Consider the following 22,457-nt stretch of genomic DNA (forward strand, 5'->3'; position numbering starts at 1 on the left):
TGATCTAATCAAAATGTTTTCCAGTTTACTTTCTTCATCTTTCCACATACCCTTTTTCCAATTTGGGTTCAGTGGGTGGGCTGTAGACCCTTATTACTGCTCAATCAGACGTCCCTGAGCAAGTCAACCATCTGGGTCACATTTTTTACACGCCAGTTACCAGGACAAGGTCATGGCTCAGAATACAGAGGATGTGTTCTGAGTCAAATGTTATTTGTGTGTGTGTGCGTGCGTGCTTGTTTTGGTGTAAAAGAGGTGAAAGAAGTCTATGTTTGACCCCAGAAATCACATTCAATCTGTGTAAAAAGGAACACCTGTACACTACTGCGTTCCCAGGCACTGCCAAAGTGTTCAGGACTGGACAAGGATTCAAAATGCATTTCTATTTATTATACAGAATATGTATATGCATATCTGTATGGCAGGCAAATAAGGCTTAGTTAACTGAAGAAGTATGTTTGAGGAATTCTTTATATAAAATGGATTTTTAAAACAGTTTTATGTTTAAACTTGTATAAACTTGTATTACTTGCATAAGTAATATTATTATTTCATTCATCACATTTTTTTATTTATCTGCCATGTAGCTATTTGTTTAAATACCGGAGTAACCCAGTGGAAATGGGGTAAAATAAATGAGACATGATAATTTGTTTCAATTTGTTTATTTTCATATTGGACATTTTTCCAGTTCTGTTAAATAGATGTTCATTGTTATTGTTACTTGACATATAAAATGTTTGCTTTATTTTATAAAGTAAAAGTTAAATAGTCTCACCGGGTGTATAGTGGAGGTGCCGAAGAAGAAAGAGATGACGCTGGTGTGGGCAGTAGGCAGAGAGCGCAAGGAATAGAGACAGTAATATATGAATAACATATTTCTGTGGTGACACCTGATACTGTAGATTAGGGTGACTAATCCTTACAAGCTATATGATTATATCTCAGAACTGACTAGTGCTTTTACTAAAGGCTCAGTTCGGTTGATATACGGACAGTTTGGACTTTGGAGTCTAACGCAAGCCTCCAGCCGATAACACAAGTGCTGCACGGGACGAGAGTCTGTACACATTTGTTGACTAAACAGGCTGGAAGCACAGTCTGGGCTGTACTTCTGTATAGAGTGCTGCACAGAGACTGCGAGAGCACTGCACAATCTACTCTGATGGTGCTATTGCATAATACATGCAACTCATTCCTTTTATTTATTTTATTTTGCTCCTAGGAGTGAAGTAGCCACAAGATTAGGCTACTACGAACCCAAATCTGCATCGAATCCAAGCCTACTATGAATCCAAGCCTGCATCGAGAACTGTATTTAATTAGATTTCTGCCTGCTGTTAGTTTATTTAGGATCAGAAAAAAGTTAAACTGTCAATTGTTTTTTGATTATTTTTCAGTTCATATCTTTGTGTTTTATATTCAGTAAAGGGTACATAACATACTCAGTTTCACCTAATCTCATGTCCTTCATATATCTAAGACGTCTTTAGTTTTATCATATTTATAAAAGAAAATACAGCTTTCCGATATTCTCCGGAAAAAGCTGAGCTCCTGTAGGCGTTCCATCACTGAAAATACGAAAACACGTAACGCTGAGTTCTTTGGGAAGCTGAACAGGGTAAACTTTCCCTCCCATCCAAAAACACACTTATATAGAGACATTCTCAAACAAATCCTATGCAGCGCTGCTGACGATTTCCTGATGAAGCACATTGATGTGCTCGGTCTCGCTCTCCCCTGTTCAATGTGTGCCGATAGAAATGCTCATATAAGGAGCTCCACCATCGTCTACATCATTAGATCTGCGATTGAAAAAAAAAAAAAAACAGCAAGAACTTGTACCAACCTGGAAGTAAGATTTTCAGCACAGAAATTCTCTGTCATCTGTCCAAATATATATATATTTTTTTTTACATTGGCCATGTTTAGCATGAGAATCCATCTCTTTAACACAGTGAACAACTGTGAATACACAAAACACCATTGTAGCCCCCCTTTAATTGTTGTTACTTATTATGTTATTATATTTCCCTTTACTACTGCATGTTTATTTGAGAACACCAGCAACCAGATTAATCTTTTGCCCTTATTAGAATAATGGACATTTGAGTGAATATTAGAAAATAAAAAAATGTCTCAGTGTGAGCTTAAAAAGGCAGCAGGTGCAATGCATACCAGGTTTTCACCGAGAAGCCAAGCCAGTGAACCGGCTATTCAACGGTGGTACAGCAGCCATGGCGACAGAATGTGACTTCCCCGTTCCCTCCTTCAAGGAACGAAGGTTACATACTTAACCGTGACGTTCCCTTCCAGTCGGTCACTCTCGACTTCTTGTCGATTGGGATCCTCTACCAATGTGCCATGGATGCTTCCCTTTCCAGTGCCCTGTGCGAGCTGCCTGAGTCCCTTTTTGGCCGTTGCTTGCAACAAGAAGACCACTCACCATTGCCAATGCACTACCCACTCAGTGAGATTGGATAACATTGGTAAAATGTACCCATTCCACTTGGAACAGGAATGCTGCAGAAGCACCCATTCTTCCCGAAGGAGGTATCGGAAGCAAATACGCATATGAACATCAATTTAGGTGCATATGAAACATTTATGGTGATTGTAGCCTTCTTGGAAATGTCGGAAGTCTGCTGGAGAAACACAGGCTCTGAGGCTATACTGTGGACTTTTCACATATGGAACACAACCTTCTACCAGTTCTCAAGGATTCAATGAGGTAAGGCCTGGCGCTGGATTTTCTGCCGCATCTGGCTGCTGATGGGATGGAGGAGCCTGACAGGGTCTACAGCACAGACCCTCTGGAGTTGTTTTCGCAAGCCAACGCTAACCGGGGCCTCTCATTTCCACTACACGTTCAAGGTGAGAACACACAAGGATACCGGCTCCACACAAAGGCTATAGAATCTAGCGAATGTATTAGGGGTCGCCACCCTGCAGCTCTACAAATATATGCTCACAACCTGAATGGACAGAGGGCTATCATCTGCTTGGAGACGCCTTCACCTTCTGCCAACCTCCAAAGCAGACAACGAGCTTGTCTGAGGTCCTAAAGCTTTGTGTCTGGTCAACGTAGAATCTCAATGCCCGAACGGGACAGAGCAAAGCTAGGGCTGGGTCATGCTTCCTCCGGGGGCAGTGCTTGTAGGCTCACCACCTGATCCCTGAAGGGAGTAGTGGGATCCTTGGGCACGTAGCCGGCCCGGGGCCTCAGAATTACCTGGGAATCAGCCAGCCCAAACTTAAGGCACAAATCATTGACAGAAAATGTGTGCAGGTCCACTACTCTCTTGATGGAGGCCAGTGCAAGCAGGAACAAAGTTTTCAATGAAAGAAACTTTAGCTTTACTGAGTGCAAAGGCTGAAATGGGCCCTGCTCTAGTGTTTTAAGCACTAGAGACAGGTCCCAAGAGGGTATGGAGGGGGGCCGGGGAGGATTTAACATTCTGGCCCCCCTAAGAAACCTGTTGACCAGGTTATGCTTACCTAACGACTTCCCTTCTACAGGGTCATGGTTAGCAGCAATCGCAGTGACATAGACTTTAAAGGTGGAGGGAAACAGCCTTCGCTCGAGCCCTTGCTGCAAAAAGGAAAGCACAACCCTGAACAGACATCAGGGGAATTATTGACGAGAAGAACACCACTCGATGAACAAGTTGCACTTCAAGGCGTAGTAGACCATTCTCTTCCCGAAGTGATGGTTTAATTGCATCCTTTGCCAGTAGGACTGTGATCTCTGCACGCAAGACAGGAGTATCGGCTGCCTTCACTGTAGTGAAGAGGATGCCGCTGAACTTGGGGGAAAAATGTATTGCATAGCCGAGGCTGATGGGCGACAAAGGCCAGAGAGACGGGCTGGGCAGTGCTAGCCAGGCACCCTGAAACGGTGCAAGTGGGACCAACAGAGCCGTACCCACAGTGGGGTAGCAAGGTGGAATGCAGAGACCCTACTCGGGTGGCTTGTGAGCAGAGTGTGCCGTGCATCGCTTACCTGGTTTCACCAGTTGGCAGAGGGTGAATGAGTATCTTAAACTCCCTGACCTCCTGGGACCCAGAGATAGAGAAAACTGCTCTTTTGTCGAGAATTTGTTTACAGTTGACTGTGAGAATGACAGATGGTACAAAAGAATGAAACAAAACAAAAGACTTACCTCCCAGCCCTCCTCCGGAAGACTAGATCCTTCCATCTCTAGGCCACCTGTCTCAGGGCCACTTTTTTCCTCTTGCTGCCAGGTTTGCTATGGGCCTAGAAAGGGCGGCCAGCTTGCCTACGTCGGCTTCACGATGCTGCTTGGCTGGATACTGCTGGAGGCAACGGAACTCCACCCCCTGGAGGTAGCGAAGCCTGGTCCGTAGCTCCGAGATATTCATCCTCCTGCAATGGGAACATGAATCATCCACGAATGTCACCTCAGTGTGCTTAATACCCAGAAATGTTAGGCAGCAATTGTGACTATCACCCGGCGCCAGGTAAAGACCATATCCAGAAATGCACGGGTGAAAAGGCATCTTTAAAAAGACGGTCTGTAATCTTTACAAAGACACACGCATTAAGCTTATTTAGAGTAAATTGCTATTTAGGGAAATGCTCTTTTAGTGCTGAGGCCCACAGGGGACAACCTTGACTTGACTCAGAACAACCACGCTGTACCGCCAACACCAGAAGCTTCCAAGAGCGTGTTGAACTCGTAGTCACTTGAAGACACTGGATGGAGCAGAACAATGTTATGGCTCGTCTCCGAAGTAAAAAGCTGGTATGCATTGCACCTGCTGCCTTCTTTTACTCACGCTGTGATCAGCTGCAGCTGGATGCAATAACTTGCATTGGTTCATTTAGTTTACACTCAAAGTAGACTGGTCCCTCGAAGTTAGATCCCAATTCGTCGGTCACCGATGTGACGTCGAGAGTGACCGACTGAAAGGGAATTCAGGTTAGCCTTCCCCCATAAGAGGTCTAACGGGGGCATCGCAAGAAAGCGGAGAACATTCATTAATTATTCAGAATGCCAAACATTTCCAAATCAGTGGACTTAATCAAACTTAAATGTCTTTAAAAAGATTACAACAAGCATAAAACATAGTAGATCTACTGTATTCTCCTTTAGGAAATGCAAATCTAACTTTATCCTTAAAATAAAAGATCCCATGTGTCTGTGACCATTTAGCATTGCATCTTGAGAGTAAAGCCAAGGTACCACAGACAAGAGTTCTTTCAAAAGGGCAGGCAGACAAAAATATTACCTCACGTCCCTTGAGGAAGGGTTCACGTTTTCCGCATTGTTTACTTTCCAGCTCATGCGCGTGTTTTCACTGCATATTGGAGTTGAGAAGGGACTTTCAATGGAATACTCTGTGCCACACTCTGAAACTTTTAGTCTTAGTTTCACGAAAACTCCATCAATAAATTTGGTGATTCACACTCAGCAAAGTGCGGATGAAGTTGAGCTGCACTCTACATTTCATTCAAAGAGGGCCGTATATTATTTTGAAGTCAATGCTGGCTGGCTGATTAATATTTGGTCTAAATAGTTTAGCATGATCAGGAAAGAACCTTTTCTTTAGAGAATTACTTTCTCCACACCTTAGCCGTCAGCAGCTGGTTTTTCATTTTTCACTTTGCTCCTGTAAATGGAGTGCTGAAATATATCTGAAACCTTTTTGAACTCATTGGATTTGTACTTTGTGTGGAGCAAGCCAAGATCCCTCCATGGTGCAATTAAAAATTCCACCCAAAACATCTAGAAGCACATTAAAACATCTGTCCACATGTATCAATGTCAAAATGTATTTATACTCAGTTTTCTAGCGAAGTAATCCAAAAATGTAAAATCAAACTATGCGGTCTGTGCTGGGACTATGTCACGGTTAATATGTGTCATACTGGACACAGAGGTTAAGTTTTTATTATGTTCTTCAAAAGCTGGACACCCACAATACTTGATAGGTAATATCCTGTTCAAAAAAGAGCATTTGGAAAGTTTCCATATGGATGAAGAAGTTAAAATGTTTAGCTGGTTGTTTTACTAAAATACAAAGGTCAACACAAGACAATATCACAAATTGTGTTTCAACATTTGAAATGAACCAAATCAGTTTGATTAACAGAAGCAAAAACATGCTTTTTTTCTGTGCATATATCTTTAAATGCAAATGAGCTGCTGCTCCCCGTCCCCTTTTACAGAAAAGGGCTGTGACTTTGCAGCTCGTCTCACATATTCTGCCAAAAATAAAAATGTATTTGATTTTGATTATCCTGCGGCATTCAAAAACAATATAAAAGTGAATTTTACATTTTAGGTCCCCTTTAAGTGATTTGTGTTTTTCTGTTTTTATCTTCAGAACAGAATATTCCATCTAGGCCAATAAGAATTGTCATGATTCAAATACCTTCATGCTCAGAACAGAGTGTCTATGAGAAAACATGGCAGATTTCAAATTCCATTCAGGGAGACCTGTGCCAGCCAATCAACTGCCATCAATAATACTGCAAATACTAACAAATCTCTCAAGCGATTTTTGACCTCCCCAGTGAGGCCCACCCTCATGTACAATGAAGGTGTTTTTTTTTTTTTTTTTTTTAAGGCCACTGAAATCATTCTAAACATAGCTGTCAGAAACACTCTTCGTTTCTTTAGGTGGAAACCTGTGATGGTCTGTCTCAGTAACACGTTTGTTATTATCCACAAGCTCTTCTTATACAGGCTGCAGTGTACGTTTCCCACAAGTGTACACACTGAACTTTTGATGTTGCAATCAAAGCTTGAATCTTTTCTAGCAGCTTCTATGGGACAATTGAAATCGTATGGACGATAATTTATCGAATCTGGCTTGAGTTTTGTGCAGTTCTCTATGTTTTCAGGATTTATCTGATGGCTTAAAACCTCTTTGATGCTTCATCTAAACCTGTTCTCCGTAAAGAATATATCTCACATCTGTTTCCATCCTAAAGATGAATAAGGGAAGAACTAAACTCTTTCATTGACATAATGGTACAGATTACACCAGCACTGCAAATAAAACATCCATAGAAGGCTTTGTCGCATCTGCGATTTATCTTTTCAATTCATCCACGGCGTGGAGCTCCATTTCTTCCCTCATTAAAGTTATCCGACCGATTTGGAAGCCAGTTTTAGTCATGGGTGAAGTTTGTTACGGTGTTGTGTGCTAGATTTCACTGGAACTAATGCCCTGGGAGATAATGAAAGATTTTAGTCCCTGTAAACCACAGGATCCAGCATCCAAAACCTGTCTTGAAGTGGAACAGCACAGCCTATTGAGTGACTGAGCGTATGACTCACAGTAGTGTCATCAGTTACATTGAGGAATGGACTGTGAATAAAAGACAGACCAGGAAAACAAACCATTGCTTAAATTCTCATGGCACGATAAAAAAAAAAAAAAAAAAAAAAAAAAAAAATATATATATATATATATATATATATATATATATATATATATATATATATATATATATATATATATATATATTATGGGCGGGCTCTCAATGGCAACATTGCTCCTTGACAAAGGGACAATGTGAAAATAGTCCTGTTATAAAGTTCAGTGGTTCTTTATTTGATAACTATGATATATATATATATATATATATATATATATATATATATATATATATATATATATATATATATAAGACATTTTGAGAGCAGACAGGAAAGCATTGGTTGGAGACATGGGACTGGCAGAGGCCTTTGAGAAGGGAAACAAACTCAGGTAACCACAGAGCTATTGACGCCAACAGAAAACTCAGTTTTGACTAGGGGTCCAATAAAATACAACTTTAACATTGTGCAAAAGTACATAAATCCCAACCTTTAAATCATCTTAAAACCACCAAAAGCGCTTGAATGCTGCCAGATAGAGAACGTTGTGGATTGGCTACTGTGGCTTAAATGGCCTGATGATGTTTGATCTTTTCTCCCCTTTAAATCTTTACATATTTACTTTGTATCTAAATTCAGTGTCTACGGTCAGCCCGCTGATCTACTGGCCTGCGGGGGAAATGCGCCGGTGCTCCCTATGGATAGTGCGTCAGTGATTACATTACAAGAGACAGCAAAGCATAAATATTTTACCAATTCAAGTTCACAGAGTCAAAGGTTAATTCACGAGAGGCCCAGAGCTAACCCAGCAGGATTTGTTTGTGCAAAATGCAGCCCATCGTCTACTGGCCTGCTCCTAAATCATCTACAACTGTAAGAGGAAAAAGGTTAAAGAGGGGAACATCTGGTATGGCCAAAATAACCCATGCTTTCAGGTAATGGCTAATGAAATTGTGCTTTATTTAACATTTCATCCTGCTGTCATGCTCAGTGGCTAAATGTTTACGAGAGTATGTATGGAATGATAAAAGAAGTTCAGAAAAGCCCCCACACTCGCTCACCTGTGCTGTGTTACTTTACATTATCCAGGATGCCCTGAAGGTGTAGCTCACCTCTTTGAAGTAAACCCCGACAGCTGGTATTTGTCAAGATGAATGTCCACTTTTTGTCCTTTTAGTTAGAGAGCATTCAAGGAAAGGAAATGCTAAATGGTTCGGTAGGGACACAGATCTAATGCGGCTAACTCCAGCTGGGGGCAATTCTGAATCATACACACCCCAGCGCTGAATGTTCCCGGCAGCTCCTAACTCGCTGTCTGGGATGGATTACATACTCTCATGGATATACAGAAAAGTCTGTACAGATTTGTACGTGGACTATATATGTAAATGCAATTAGGAAGATTAATGGGTTGTCTCTACATTGAAATATTGCTGACATATCAGATAATATAAAAAATTGTGATTTCCAGGCCTGGAAAACCACAAGGAAATTAATCAAACCCTATATGTGAATTGTGTTGTTTGAATCAAGTCAAGTCAAGTCACCTTTATTTATATAGCGCTTTAAACAAAATACATTGCGTCAAAGCAACTGAACAACATTCATTAGGAAAACAGTGTGTCAATAATGCAAAATGACAGTTAAAGGCAGTTCATCGTTGAATTCAGTGATGTCATCTATGTTCAGTTTAAATAGTGTCTGTGCATTTATTTGCAATCAAGTCAACGATAATGATGTAGATGAAGTGAAATAAGCAAGCCAGAGGCAACAGCAGCAAGGAACCGAAACTCCATCTGTGAAAGAATGAAGAAAACTTTGGGAGAAACCAGGCTCAGTTGGGGGGCCAGTTCTCCTCTGACCAGACGAAACAAGCAGTTCAATTCCAGGCTGCAGCAAAGTCAGATTGTGCAGAAGAATCATCTGTTTCCTGTGGTTTGTCCTGGTGATCATCTGAGACAAGGTCTTTAGGCAAGGCAAGGCAAGTTTATTTATATAGCACATTTCGTAAACAATGGTTATTCAAAGTGCTTTACATAAAAGAAAGGAAAATAATAATTAAGAAAAATAATAACAAGAATAAAACAAGCCATTTTAAAACTTTTAAAATTATTAAAATAAAATAAAAAACAGTGAAAATATAGTGCACTCAGTTCGGACATTGCACAGTGCTCATTCAATAAATGCACAGCTAAACAGATGAGTTTCAAGTCTAGATTTTAATGTGACTATTGTTTTAGCACATCTGATCTCTTCTGGAAGCTGATACCAACTGCGGGCAGCATAGTAACTAAAGGCGGACTACCCTTGTTTTGTGTGAACCCTTGGTATTTCTAACTGACTCAATCCTAATGATCTGAGTCGTCTGTTAGGCTTATATTCAGTGATAGTATGCTGATTTAGTTACTGCTTTGACATGACTACTGAAACTAAGGTCTATCTCCAGAATCACACCAAAATTCATGACTTGATTTTTAGTTGTTTGACCCCTAGAGTCAAGGTATGCATTCACCTTGAACACTTCATCTTTGTTTCCAAATGCAATGACTTCAGTTTTTTCCTCGTTTAACTGAAGAAAGTTCTGGCACATCCAACTATTAATTTCACCAATGCATTGGCAGAGAGAGTCAATGGGGCTGTAGTCATTTGGAGATAAGGCTAGGTAAATCTGGGTATCATCAGCATAGCTGTGATAGGCAATTTGATTCTTTCTCATTATTTGACCTAGTGGGAGCATATACAGGCTAAACAAGAGTGGTGCAAGAATTGACCCTTGTGGTACGCCGCGTGTCATGGACGTCCATTTAGACTTATGCTCTCCTATACTCACATAATAGCCTCTCCCTTCTAAGTATGACCTGAACCATTTGACTACCATCCCAGAAAGCCCGACCCTGTTTTCCAGTCTCTCTAGTATGTTATGATCGACAGTGTCAAACGCAGAACTGAGATCTAGCAATACCTGTCACGTCCCCGGGCTGATCTGTCTGTTTTTCTGCATAGTGTGTGGTTGTTTACACTTACCCTGTGCTTCTGTGTCACCTTGGTGCCCGTCTCCACCCTCTTGTTTCATTATTATCTTGTTATTGGTCACCATCACCTGCTCTGCATCATGATAATCACTCCTTCTCTATTTAGTCTCATCATATGTGCTGTCTGTTGTCAGATCGTCGAGTTGTTCTCGTCCATGTCTCAGCGTTGTCCACAGCTCTTTTTAGCCTGCACAGAGATCGTGCCCGTTTTGTTTTCGTCCACTAGTTTTGTTTTTTCCCACTTCCTCCTGCTTTCAGGCAGCGCTACTCTCCAGCCTTCCGCGCTAGTGATCACTGATCGCTGTCACTCCTCTTCTCCACCAGTTCCCCGCCTCAACAGCGCCCCCGCCTCCCTGTCAGTTTATCCGGGCATTGCATCGGAGGATTTCCAAGTGGAATTCATCCAGGAGGCTCTTTTGGATCTGCTCCAGACTGCCATGTTCCTGGATAGCTTTTGTTTATTAATTTTTATTTTTTATTTTTTCTGTCCTTTTGAAATTAAGCCCATCTAATAAACTGACCTTTTGAGCACCTGCAACTGAGTCCCAGTTTCGCCTTGACAGAACGATCTGACCACCATGGACTCAGCAGGTGCAGATCCCCTCAGATCAGCCGTCACCCAGCAGGGCATTCTCTTGGGCCAACATGCCTACCAGCTAACATCCACATCCCGGGAGATTGAGTTCCTTAATGCCAAGTTGTCGGAGCTGACTCCCCAGCCCCAGTAACTTCGGAGACAGACATCTGCCAGATTGGAGGACCCCACTAGCCTTTCCTCTACCCGTCATGATCCTGAGCCTCCTGCAGAGCCTTCCTGTCTCAGTGCTCCCTAGTCTTCACCCTCCAGCCCCGCTGGTATGCCCAGGAAGAGACTAAGGTGGCTTATGTTCTAACCCTCCTCACAGGCAGGGCCCGTGACTGGGGAACTTCAGTATGGGAGGCCCGGGCTCCCTTTTGGGACTCTTTTGAGTCTTTATCGACAGGAGATGGTCAAATGATTCAATCGTTCTGCTCGGGGTGATGAGGCAGCAGCCCAGCTGGCACGGCTACGGCAAGGAGGCCATTCAGTGACTGAGTTTGCCATTGAATTCAAGACCTTAGCAGCGGCCTGTGACTGGAATGAGGGGGCTTGCAGAGCTGTGTTCCGTGCTGGACTAGACGAGGAGATCCAGGACAAGATCGCCACCCAAGAGCTCCCACGCAGTTTTGATGATCTGGTCGACCTGGACCTCCATGTTGAGAGCCGCCTTCGCCTTCTTCAGCAACAATTGACTGCTCGCACTTTTTGGAGGGTGGGTGAAATGACCAGCGAATCCACCCCGGTCCTGCCTCTGCCATCTCCTGCTGACCCTGAACCCATGCAGGTGGAACGTCTGCATCTTACTCCTCAGCAGAAGCAAGAGAGACTCTTATGTCTCTACTGTGGGAGAGCCGGACACTTCGTCGGAAAATGCCCGCTAAAAGCCAAGGCCCATCAGTAGCCAGGGGGATTCTGGTGGGCACATCTCCTCTTAATTTCCCCCACTCTTCCCGCACACTACTTCCCGTGGGTGTCCAGTTCGGAGGTTCTAGTCACTCCTGTTCGGCCCTGGTGGATTCTGGGGGAAGGGAGGGAATCAAAGCTGATCCTGCTAAGGTAAGTGCCGTAGCCGAGTGGCCACCTCCAGACTCACGAAAGGCACTGCAGTGGTTTCTGGGATTTGCCAACTTCTTCAGGCGCTTCATCAGAAACTTTAGTCAGGTTGCTGCACCCTTGACAGCTCTTACCTCCACTAAGGTACCGTTTAGGTGGAATTTGAAGGCTCAGGAGGCCTTTAATGACCTAAAGTCACGATTAATTTCTGCTCCTGTTCTTTTGTTTCCAGACCCTGAACATCAGTTTATTGTGGACGTGGATGCTTTTGAGATTGGAGTAGGTGCGGTCCTTTCTCAGAGATGCCCCAGAGATGGGAAGGTACATCCCTGTGACTACTACTCTCACCGCCTGAGCCCAGCAGAACGGAATTATGACGTAGGGAACCGGGAGCTGTTGGCGGTCAGACTGGCCCTGGGTGAGTGGCGTCACTGGTTGGAGGGGTCAGCACAGCCTTTCTTGGTTTGGACGGACCATAAGAACTTGAAATACGTCCGTTCGGCCAAGAGGGTGAGTTCACGCCAGGCTCGATGGGCACTCTTCTTTGGCCATATCAACTTCTCTCACTCGTATCGCCCAGGCTCCAAAAATATAAAACCTGATGCCCTCTCCCATCTTTACACTCAATGGCTGGATGTCTAAGTGGTGCCCACAGCATAACATAGGTTTCATAGACAATGGGACGAGCTTTTGGGGCAGACCTGACCTGTTTAAAAGAGATGGTCTTCATCCCTCCTGGGGTGGAGCTGCTCTTCTCTCTAGAAATATGGCAAATAGTCTTAGAGTTCATACTTGACTAACTGGGGCCCAGGTCAGGAAGCAGACAGACTGGCTAAACCGACCGTCTGCTAGCTGCCTCCTGTCACAGAGGTCAGCTAATTCTCAGCACATAGAGACTCTTTCACCTAGATATCACACTATAGAGACCGTGTCTGTTCCCCGAACTAGAAAATACAAAAAACGTCCAAACCAAGTTAAGGTTAATAATTTAATTTAGGTTCAACAAATAAAAAACAAATGCAATATGGATAAACAAATGATAAAGCTTGGCTTATTGAATATCAGATCCCTTTCTACGAAAACACTTTTTGTAAATAATATGATAATTGATCATAATATAGATGTGCTCTGTTTGACTGAAACCTGGCTAAAACCTGATGATTACATTATTTTAAATGAGTCCACTCCCCAAGATTACTGTTATAAACACGAGCCACGTCTAAAAGGCAAAAGTGGAGGTGTTGCTTCAATTTATAACACCGTTTTCAGGATTTCTCAGAGGGCAGGCTTCAAGTATAACTCATTTGAAGTAATGGTGCTACATATAATATTATCCAGAGAAACAAATGTTAATGATAAATCCCCTGTTATGTTTGTACTGGCTACTGTATACAGGCCACCAGGCCACCAGGTCACCATACAGACTTTATTAAAGAGTTTGGTGATTTTACATTCGAGTTAGTTCTGGCTGCAGATAAAGTTTTAATAGTTGGTGATTTTAATATCCATGTCGATAATGAAAAAGATGCATTGGGATCAGCATTTATAGACATTCTGAACTCTATTGGTGTTAGACAACATGTTTCAGGACCTACTTTTTGTCGAAATCATACTCTAGATTTTATACTGTCACATGAAATTGATGTTGATAGTGTTGAAATTATTCAGCCAAGTGATGATATCTCAGATCATTATTTAGTTCTGTGCAAACTTCGTATAGCCAAAATTGTAAATTCTACTTCTTGTTACAAGTATCGAAGAACCATCACTTCTACCACAAAAGACTGCTTTTTAAGTTATTTTCCTGATGTATCCAAATTCCTTAGCATATCCAAAACCTCAGAACAACTTGATGATGTAACAGAAACTATGGACTCTCTCTTTTCTAGCACTTTAAATACAGTTGCTCCTTTACGCTTAAGGAAGGTTAAGGAAAACAGTTTGACACCATGGTATAATGAGCATACTCGCACCCTAAAGAGAGCAGCCCGAAAAATGGAGCGCAGCTGGAGGAAAACAAAACTAGAGGTATTTCGTATTGCTTGGCAGGAAAGTAACATATCCTACAGAAAAGCATTAAAAACTGCTAGATATGATTACTTTTCTTCTCTTTTAGAAGAAAACAAACATAACACCAGGTATTTATTCAATACAGTGGCTAAATTAATGAAAAATAAAGCCTCAACAAGTGTTGACATTTCCCAACACCACAGCAGTAATGACTTTATGAACTACTTTACTTCTAAAATCGATACTATTAGAGATAAAATTGCAACCATTCAGCTGTCAGCTACAGTAGGGGAGAGTGGGGTGATTTGTGCCAGGGGGGAAGTGGTTCCACCCCTTGTTTCTGGAAAACCATTGAAGAAATTGGTCATGTGACCACATAATTTTAAAAAGCCATACATTTTACTCATCCTCCAAAGAATTGATTGTAGCGTCTGAACAATTCTAGAAAAGTTTGAAAACATTTCACACATGTTTTAGTGCTTTACCAGGCTACACAATGAGTCTATACAGTTAGCATGATGTTAGCTCTTAACTGGTGGATCATGCTAGTTTTTCTAATTTTTGGGTATGGGGTGATTTGTGCCAAAGGGCCTGAGTTAAGTTGTGCCAGTGGCACTACTCACCTCCACTTATGATTATTTTCAACACATTATTAATTTGTAATTGTACATTACACTATTGCATTTTAGCACTTTTAGACAATTTTCGACAAAAACCCGTTATGCCATGCACTTATAAACGGAAGACCGACAAAAAAGTTATATCTTACTTCTGATTGGTTGATTGGAATGACCTTGAAAAGTTATATCTCACTTCTGATTGCTTGATTGGAATGTTGTTCCTGGATCAACAAGGATCCACACACACACATTTAAAGAAAATAGTGAAGGGGTTATCCCTGAAGGTGATGTGCTCAAGAAACTATCCACACCCCAGTTTCTATTCCCCTGAAGCATTGACAAGTGGCATTGACAACAAAATATGTCTTATTCCAACAGTTTAATAGGATGACAATATATGAATAAACCTTTTTTGTCTTGCTTTCATATAGCATTACAGTTCATAACATTCAAATGTTCTGTTTTGCTTCAGAAATCACTGGCACTATTTACCCCAACGTATTCTCCCAAAAGGCACAACTTACCCCACACCAGGGGCAAGTTGTGCCACAAGACCACTTTTTTCCCAAAAGCTATATTTCTGAAACAATTTATTTCAGATCCAAAGTTATTGTTCTCAGGGATGCACCACATCCTGAAATATATGTACATTCTAAAGTGAAAGAGATTACTGTCATGGCCTCACTTTAAAGTCACTTTGAGTAAAAACTGGCACAACTCACCCCACTTTCCCCTATCACATCAGACAGTGCACTATAGACCCCCTGAGGAACAGTTCCACTCATTCTCTACTATAGGAGAGGAAGAATTGTATAAACTTGTTAAATCATCTAAACCAACAACATGTAAGTTAGACCCTATACCAGGGGTATTGAATTAAAATTCTAAGAGGTCCAGTTAGAAAAAAAATCAGCAACCAAAGGTCCGCAACATCACAATGACTAACTTGTGTTATCATTAAGTGCCACAGCCTAGTAGTTGTATGAAAATATGTAAGTAGCCTAGTCAAGAGACGACTGTCAAATAAAATGAAAGTACAAATTTAATAATATTTCAACAATATTTATTGTCAGTTTATATATTGAGCTGTAGGGAAAAAATAAGTACTCTAATAATAAATGATTAATTTAAATACAATAAAGGCTGCATTTAAAAATAAAAAATAAATAAAACACAACAGAGAGCTTTTGAAAAATGTGCATCTCAAAATAAAGTGCTTAATTTTAGAAAAAATAAAAATAAAAAATATAGCTTGAGTTTATATTTTACTTTTTAGTTAACTTCCTTTCACATCTTAAGTTTAAACACATTTTAAAATAAACAATCTCAACACATTAACAATTGAACAGCTTTAACACCTCCTTTTCTCTTTCTTTCCCTTCTATATCCCACTTCCACACTTTCTCTTGCTTAGTGAGAAAAGTGAGCCCTTGGTTGTCCTGCCAGGATTTTAAATCTGGAATGGAATGGCATCAGGGCCATTCTCAAACACATGTGCAGGTGCTCATTGGTGAGCCTGGATCGGTATTTGTTTTTAATAATGTTCATTGTGGAGAAAGCTGCCTCACAGTTGTATGTGGAGCCAAACATGGTTAAGATGTACAAGGGTACTTTCCTCAGACCTGGGAAAGTGGTCTCTGGGACCATTTGAAGCCAGAAAGTGGTAGGATCAGTTTTTCCTAAATGCTCTTTCAAGGCCACATCTGCTTGTAGATCGATCAGTTGGATCTGGAGAGGCCCAGCATTTTCCCACTTGAAGAGCAGTGTGACTTCCTTTGAGAACTCCCTGACATCTGTGATAAGGAATGGGTTCTGAATGAAGAGGGTGAGCTGCTGTCCAAGGCTGAAGCTGTCAAAACGCATGCTGAAGTTTACAATCAGCTTGTCAAGAAAGTCAACAAAAGAAGACACATCTCTCTCACCCTGAACCTGTTCCTTCATAGTTGGAAAGTGTGCACAGTCTGCCATCAGGTCTTCCCTAAACAACACAAGTTTCCTCTGAAAGGAGCGGACAGCTGTCATCAGATCACAAACTGAATTGTCCTTGCCCTGTAGCTTTAAATTCAGTTCATTCAGGTGTGAAGTGATGTTAACCAAAAAAGCCACAATATCCATCTTCTTGTCATCCTCCAAAAAGAGAGAAAATGTTGTTGCCTTCTGGTTCTTCAGCTGTGCCAAGAAATCTGCGATTTCCCCTCGGATGGACCAAAAGCGCTCCAACACCCTACCTTTGCTGAGCCGTCTTACATTGTTGTGTAGCAGAAGGTCATCAGCATTTGCATCAACTTCTCTGAGAAATTCCCGGAGCATGCGATGCTGATGGGAAGAGGAAGCTCTGAGAAAGTTTATCATTCTCATCATTGTGTTCATCACCTCAGCATACTCGTCTGACAGGGTGGAGCACAGGACTGACTGGTGAACTATGCAATGGTAAGAGATGAGTTGAGGATTGTCATCTTTCATTCTTGCTACAGCTCCTCTTTCTCTCCCTACCATGGCAGGGGCTCCATCTGTGGTTATTGAAACCATTTGCTTCAGCTCTATTGCCCTCTTCTTTAACATCTCCTTTATGGCCAGGTAGATGTCCTCTCCTCTCGTACTGGTCTGAAGGGGTGTGACACCTAGCAGGTCTTCACAGAACTCTTCCTTGTCCTTGTTGGAGAACCTCACAAAAACTAACAGCTGAGCGTTGTCAGACACATCAGTGGATTCATCTACAGCTAAGCCTATGCATGGTGCCTTGTGAATCGCTTCATCCAGCTGACCTAGCATCTGTTAATATTTGTTTTCTTTGTTGCTGATGATGCTGACATAGGTATTTGCTTGATTTTTACACACATGTCGTCTTTTTGTTTCCCCTCAAATAAGGTTTCAGATACCGCACTCATGCACTCCTTGACAACCCCTCCATCAGTAAATGGTTTTTTATGTTTGCCCAAAATCCAAGCAACTTTAAGGGAACATTCGTTAGCACGTTGTTGGGCAGTGAATGAATGTATTAGGATTCTGCTGGATCGATCATATTGGGCTTTTAGATCGTTTATTTTCTGTGCCCTCAGTGCGGATTTAAGTGGGTATGTTTGGTCAAAAGATTTGTGCTTTGTCTCATAGTGGCGCTTCACATTGCTGCTTTTAATAATCGTGACAGTCTCTGAACATATGAGACATACTGCCCGTGGGAAGAATGAACATGTAAGAATCCGTCCATTCTTGATTAAAAGCTCTGTTTTCGCTGTCCACTTTTCTTTTTTTAGAGCACGCCATGTGAAACGTTGTCTTCGTCTCGTCTCGTCTCGTCGTCTCTCCCTGTGTGTGTGTGTGTGTGTGTGTGTGTATGTCTCTCTCGCTGTCTGACTCGAGTAGTATCACATGACATGACATGATTTACAACTCATGCTATTGGTCTGTGAGTTTCCTGGGCCGCGCTAAACCAGTACCATAGATGCTAGAAAAGCTGCGCGGGTTAAAATAGAAACGCTCCAACAAAAGTCAATAATTCTAAATAATTTATGGGTTATTGGTCCGGGTCCGGATAGAACGGCGGCTGGGTCCGGATCCGGACCGCGGTCCGCCTATTAATTACCTCTGCCCTATACCATCTAAGCTCCTAAAAGAGGTGCTTCCAGAAGTCATAGGTCCTCTTTTGACTATTATTAATTCCTCATTGTCATTAGGATATGTCCCCAAAACTTTCAAACTGGCTGTTATTAAGCCTCTCATAAAAAAAACACAACTTGACCCCAAAGAACTAGTTAATTATAGACCAATCTCAAATCTCCCTTTTCTGTCCAAGATACTAGAAAAGGTGGTATCCTCACAATTATATTCCTTCTTAGAGAAAAATGGTATATGTGAGGAGTTCCAGTCAGGATTTAGACCGTATCATAGTACTGAGACTGCTCTCCTTAGAGTTACAAATGATCTGCTCTTATCATCTGATCATGGGTGTATCTCTCTATTAGTTTGATTGGATCTTAGTGCTGCGTTTGACACAATTGACCACAGCATCAATTCGTAGCAGTGAATAAAGAGGTATCATATCGATCACAAGTGCAGTATGGAGTACCTCAAGGCTCAGTACTAGGGCCGCTACTCTTCACGCTTTATTGCCCCAGCAATCTTTCCTTAGAAAGCCATGTTTCTAGCATTTGTAAAACTGCATTTTTCCATCTCAAAAATATATCTAAATTACGGCTTATGATCTCAATGTCAAATGCAGAAATGTTAATCCGTGCATTTATGACTTCAAGGTTAGACTATTGTAATGCTTTACTGGGTGGTTGCTCTGCACGCTTAGTAAACAAACTACAGCTAGTCCAAAATGCAGCAGCAAGAGTTCTTACTAGAACCAGGAAGTATGACCATATTAGCCCGGTCCTGTCCACCCTGCACTGGTTCCCTATCAAACATTGTATAGATTTTAAAATATTGCTTATTACTTATAAAGCCCTGAATGGTTTAGCACCTCAGTATTTGAATGAGCTCCTTTTACATTATACTCCTCTACGTCCGCTACGTTCTCAAAACTCAGGCAATTTGATAATACCTAGAGTATCAAAATCAACTGCGGGCGGCAGATCCTTTTCCTATTTGGCACCTAAACTCTGGAATAACCTACCTAACATTGTTCGGGAGGCAGACACACTCTTGCAGTTTAAATCTAGATTAAAGACCCATCTCTTTAACCTGGCATACACATAACATACTAATATGCTTTTAATTTCCAAATCCGTTAAAGGATTTTTAGGCTGCATTAATTAGGTAAACCGGAACCGGAAACACTTCACATAACACCGTACTTTCTACATCATTAGAAGAATGGCATCTACGCTAATATTTGTCTGTTTCTCTCTTGTTCCGAGGTCACCGTGGCCACGAGATCCAGTCTGTGTCCAGATCAGAGGGTCACTGCAGTCACCCGGATCCAGGACGTATCCAGACCAGATGGTGGATCAGCACCTAGAAAGGACCTCTACTGCCCTGAAAGACAGCGGAGACCAGGACAACTAGAGCCCCAGATACAGATCCCCTTTAAAGACCTTGTCTCAGAGGAGCACCAGGACAAGACCACAGGAAACAGATGATTCTTCTGCACAATCTGACTTTGCTGCAGCCTGGAATTGAACTACTGGTTTTCGTCTGGTCAGAGGAGAACTGGCCCCCCAACTGAGCCTGGTTTCTCCCAAGGTTTTTTTCTCCATTCTGTCACCGATGGAGTTTCGGTTCCTTGCCGCTGTCGCCTCTGGCTTGCTTAGTTGGGGTCACTTCATCTACAGCGATATCATTGACTTGATTGCAAATAAAAACAGACACTATTTCAACTGAACAGAGATGACATAACTGAATTCAATGATGAACTGCCTTTAACTATCATTTTGCATTATTGAAACACTGTTTTCCAAATGAATGTTGTTCAGTGCTTTGACGCAATGTATTTTGTTTAAAGCACTATATAAATAAAGGTGATTGATTGATTGATTGATGACATAACTGAATTCAATGATGAACTGCCTTTAAATATCATTTTGCATTATTGACACACTGTTTTCCAAATGAATGTTGTTCAGTTGCTTTGACGCAATGTATTTTGTTTAAAGCACTATATAAATAAAGGTGATTGATTGATTTACAGGGATACTAAAAGAACCGGTGTATCAACTGAAACAATTATCCCTAAAGAAATTGTGGTAGGGTCCCTCTCCTGGGACATGGAGAGGAGAGTGCTGTAAGCCATACGAGAGAGAGAGGTGCCAAGGGAGTGCCCAGAGGGTAGACTTTTCATGCCGGCTGGGCTGCGCCCTGAAGTCCTCCAGTGGGGGCATTCATCCAAGTTAGTCTGTCATCCCGGGGTTCGGAGATCTCTGGCTGCCATCCGCCAGCGATTTTGGTGGCCATCCATGGCCCAGGACGTCAGGCAGTTTGTGTTTGCCTGCCCAATTTGCGCCCAGAACAAGAGTTCTAATCAGCCTCCTGTTGGTCTGCTACACCCCTTACCCATCCCCTCCCGCCCCTGGTCACACATAGCCCTTGACTTTGTCACTGGTCTTCCACCATCGAGGGGTAACACCGTAGTATTGACGGTGGTTGATCGCTTCTCTAAAGCAGCCCATTTCATCCCCCTTCCCAATCTGCCTTCAGCTAAGGAGACAGCTCAAGTGGTGGTTGACCACATCTTCCGGATTCATGGCCTTCCGGCGGAGGTGGTTTCTGATAGGGGGCCACAGTTTGTCTCCCGGTTCTGGAAGGAGTTCTGTCGACAGATCGGGGCCTCTACGAGTCTGTCGTCAGGTTTTCACCCTCAGACCAATGGGCAGTCCGAGCGGGCTTACCAGGTTCTGGAACAAGCTCTCCACTGCCTGACGTCCCATAATCCGAGTTCTTGGAGCCAACAGTTATCCTGGATTGAATATGCCCATAACTCCTTGCGAGTGGTGGCCACAGGTATGTCTCCACTCCAGTGCTCCATTGGTTTTCAACCTCCTATGTTCCCCTCACAGGAGCCCGATGCTGCTGTTCCATCTGCCTTAGCCTTCGTCTGCAGGTGTCGCCGCACCTGGACGAGGGCTGAGGAAACCTTGGCTCGGGTTTCCAGACGAACCAAAGCAGTGGCTGACCGTCACCGTATTCCTGCTCCCCGCTATGTAATGTGGTCAGAGAGTATGGCTGTCAACCAAGGACCTTCCTCTCTGGGTGGCTTCTCGCAAGTTAGCCCCCAGGTTCATGGGGCCATATCAGATCACCATGGTATTGAGTCCGGTGGCAGTAAAGCTCAAGTTACCTCCCATACTTGGTCGGGTACACCCAGTCTTTCATGTTTCTCGGGTCAAGCCTGTGTTTCATTCTCGCCTTAACCCATCTGCTACTAACCCTCCCCCTCCCCGTCTAGTGGATGGTTCCCCAGCCTTCACTGTCAGGAGGTTGCTGGATGTCAGGCGTCGAGGTCGGGGATTTCAGTATCTGGTGGACTGGGAGGGATATGGTCCGGATGAGAGGAGTTGGGTCCCGGCTCGGGATATTCTGGATCGGTCGCTGATCGAGGACTTCAACCGGCAGCGTGGTGGTTCCTTCCCTGGAGCGCCAGGGGGCGTTCTGTAATGTCACATCCCCAGGCTGATCTGTCTGTTTTTCCCCATAGTGTGTGGTTGTTTACACTTACCATGTGCTTCTGTGTCACCGTGGTACCCGTCTCTGCCCTCTTGTTTCATTATTATCTTGTTATTGGTCACCATCACCAGATTGAAAATTGTCCAGGTATCCATTTGAGTTTAAGTATGTTATCGGCTGATTAAAAACTACCTTTTCTATAATTTTGCATATAAAAGGAAGATTAGATATTGTTCTAAAATTCCTCAAAATGGTGTTGTCAAGATTGCTCTTTTTCAGGAGGGGCTTAACAGCTGCAGTTTTTAAGGAGTTTGGAAAAGTCTTTAAAAGAATTGAGGCGATCACCACTTCTAAAAGATCTGACTTGGGGGGTTTGTCAGTCTCTCAACAGGGGCAAAAAGAGTATGAGTGTTATTTAAGTTACTGTTTATAAGGTTTGAGAATAAATTTTGTCTAGCTGTGGCTAGTTCCACATTAAAAGCATGAAGGCTGTCTTTATAGATACTATAGTGAATTTCAAGTCTTGTCTTCCGCCACATCCGGTCTGCTTTTCTGCATTGTCTTTTCATATTGTGAACTGCTGTTGATCTTCTCCAAACTGATTTCTGTCTGTTTTCTTACTGACTATTATTGGAGCAACATCATCAATAACATTCTTAACTTTTGAGTTAAAGGAATTAAGGAGAGTATCAACAGAGTCTGCAGA

The sequence above is a fragment of the Carassius gibelio genome, chromosome B13 (assembly GCF_023724105.1).
Source record: "Carassius gibelio isolate Cgi1373 ecotype wild population from Czech Republic chromosome B13, carGib1.2-hapl.c, whole genome shotgun sequence".
NCBI lineage: Eukaryota > Metazoa > Chordata > Actinopteri > Cypriniformes > Cyprinidae > Carassius > Carassius gibelio.